Below are 2,744 nucleotides of genomic sequence, written 5' to 3' on the forward strand. Positions count from 1 at the left end.
GCTATAATGTTAGCTTGTGTCTTGTGTTAAAAAGGAATGGTTTAACTTCAACTAGGAGGCTTTCTCCAAGTTTGAAGAAAGTAACACAAATATTACCTAGTGCATTAGTGGAATTGTAATTTTGTATCCTCCACACAGCACATTGTAACTGTGATATCAGATGCACATGTGTCTGTTCCCCAGGCTCAGTAGTTGGCCTTTTTCTTAAAACTGAACTCCGTTTATGGAAATGATTTCCATTCCTGGGTAGTCCAAATTCAGCCGGATGTATGAAAAACTGTATGAAGCAACTCTTGTACCACTGGGGACCTACCCTTCTCCTGGGACCATGGAACATGATCTATGGGGGTCGAAGTGCCCTCATGGCACACAAATGATGAGTAATTACTAGTGAGAGTAATTCTAATGAAACACAGAATAAAAATAGGGAAGGTTAAGTCATTTTGAAGAGAATGAAGAAGTAAACTAAGTAACAATGCATTGCAAATACATTAGATTTTAGTCTTCTATATCTAACATTTTTGCTTTAGGAAATTATTTCCTTGAAGCAAGAATGCAATGCTAGTTGCATGAAAACTTGTAGATATAAAAAGAAGTAATCCATTTCCCCAGGAAAAAAAAATTCATGTATAAATTGTAGCGTAGTCAAGTTTCTTATTTTAATTATAATTCATCTTGGTTATCTCATTTCTTAGCTCTGTAACCTACATATGTAAATCAAAGAAACGTTTTTAGACAAATATTACAATTTAGAAATGCAAAGTGCCATTGTGGAGAAAACATGTTCTTCCATGAGTGGATGTGTCCCTTCCCCCACCAACTAATAAAGCAGGACAATACACTCATTTGAAATTTATTAGTAGATGATACCGTGGTGCAAACCCTAATTCTTTTTTATCCGCATGTCAATTTTGTGTATACCTGTGAGTTGATTAGAATGCAGCAGCAACCTCTAACAATCCACAGCAAGATGAGCTAGTCCTGGGCTTTCGATGAAGATTCACTGTGTCTGTGTGCATCAACTGATCCGACATATCCTCGTTCACAGAAACCCCTCAAACCGCATCCTGAAAGGCTGCTGCCACACTTGTGGCATCTTTTGCACTTGTTTCAAAATAAAAATAGTGGTCGTCATCCCTGCACAAGCTTGGGCTTCTTCTGAAGACATCTGCTGTTATCTCATGTCAGTCTTGTTACCCAGAATCACAAAAGGAAAGCTCCCGTGTTCTTCCACATTTGCATAATATATGAATTCTTTTTTCCAGTTACTAAAGTTCTGGAAGCTTTGAGAATCGTCGGCACTAAAAGTAAGCAGGCCGCAGACAGAATATCTGTAAAATGATGTCCGCAGGCTTCAGAACCCTCCTGACCTGCCATGCCCCAAATCTGAGTGGCACCAAAATGTTTATCCACATCCAAATCTTATTTAAAAATTCTGCACCTATTGTCTTAAAGAGCTGGATATCAAAATTATTAGTTACATATCTGTTTATAAATGAACACCTCCCAACTCCACCATCTCCAAGGATAATTACTTTAATAAGTGATGAATTTCCTGCCATCATTAATCTCAAGAGCTTCAAGAACTCTGTAAAATGTAAATGCACTATTGCATTTCTTTTTACCTACCTATTCTTCTACATGATTCTATGGATATCAGCATTTAGCCAAAGTAAAATGTATAGCCCCAGGGAATACCAAATAATAAGACTTTTGTTTACAAGACGGAGCATTTAGCCATGTGCAGGCTACCATACTAGCAATATTATCTAAAACAGCTGGAAAGGGCTCATTCTTCTTCTTTCTCGGGTCACAGTTGACTGTGAAGCTAACACTAAAGCCTAAGTCTGACCCCAAAGCTCTTGCTCTGGACTGTTACTCTATGATAAGTCCCTCTCCGCTGATGGTAAGCCCCACCACAGTTGGTTAAAGATGGGTAAGAGATCAAAGTTTGCATGTTTCTGATACAGCAATATTTATACTTTAAAGAGCATGTTCATGACCAATGTAAGGGGGGTCAGAGTTTACAGAGCTGGAAACTTTATCACTATATCAAGGCCAAAAATAAAAGCCTGGTTTGGATGAAACACACCACCACGTTAGATAAATGCTGTCACAGGCTGGGTAAAGTGGCTCATGTTTGTAATCCCAACAGTTTGGGAGGCAGAAGGGGGCAGATCACTTGAGGTCAGGAGTCCAAGACCAACCTGACCAATATGGTGAGAAACCCCATCTCTACTAAAAATACACAGAAACACAAAAGTTAGCTGGGCATGGTGGTGGGTGCCGGTAATCTCAGCCACTTAGAAGGCTAAGGCAGGAGAATTGCTTGAACCCAGGAGGCAGAGGTCACAGTGAGCCGAGATTGCACCACTGCACTCCAGCAAGGTGACAGAGCAAGACTCCATCTCAGAAGAAAAAGAAAAGACTGTCTACAGTTTATCCAAATGTAAACTTTAGATCCCAATAGACTGAGAATGTTCATGGTTTACACAGATTGGAAGACGCATCCATATTCCGCAAGCGCACTTTATGTATATTTACAGACAATTATACTTCTTTATCAGGAAGGAGGAGGCCAGATTTTATTTAAATGGTTAACTTATGTCCATCGGAAAGAGATAAAAGCATGAGCATGCTCCTGTGCAAAAGGCTAGTCCATAATTTATAAATCTGGGTTGTTACATTTATACCTAGAAAATGGAAGGTTCAGGGTTTCTCAGTCAGAGAATAGAATTCAATAT

General features: G+C 39.2%; 1 pseudogene; it reads right to left on the minus strand.

Annotated features, from left to right (window-relative positions):
• Nucleotides 1-932: 932 nt before the first annotated feature.
• Nucleotides 933-1,562, minus strand: LOC129523571 (ras-related protein Rab-9A-like; annotated as a pseudogene).
• Between the last annotated feature and the right edge of the window lie 1,182 nt (nt 1,563-2,744).

This window comes from Gorilla gorilla, chromosome Y (assembly GCF_029281585.2).
Source record: "Gorilla gorilla gorilla isolate KB3781 chromosome Y, NHGRI_mGorGor1-v2.1_pri, whole genome shotgun sequence".
Classification (NCBI taxonomy): domain Eukaryota; kingdom Metazoa; phylum Chordata; class Mammalia; order Primates; family Hominidae; genus Gorilla; species Gorilla gorilla.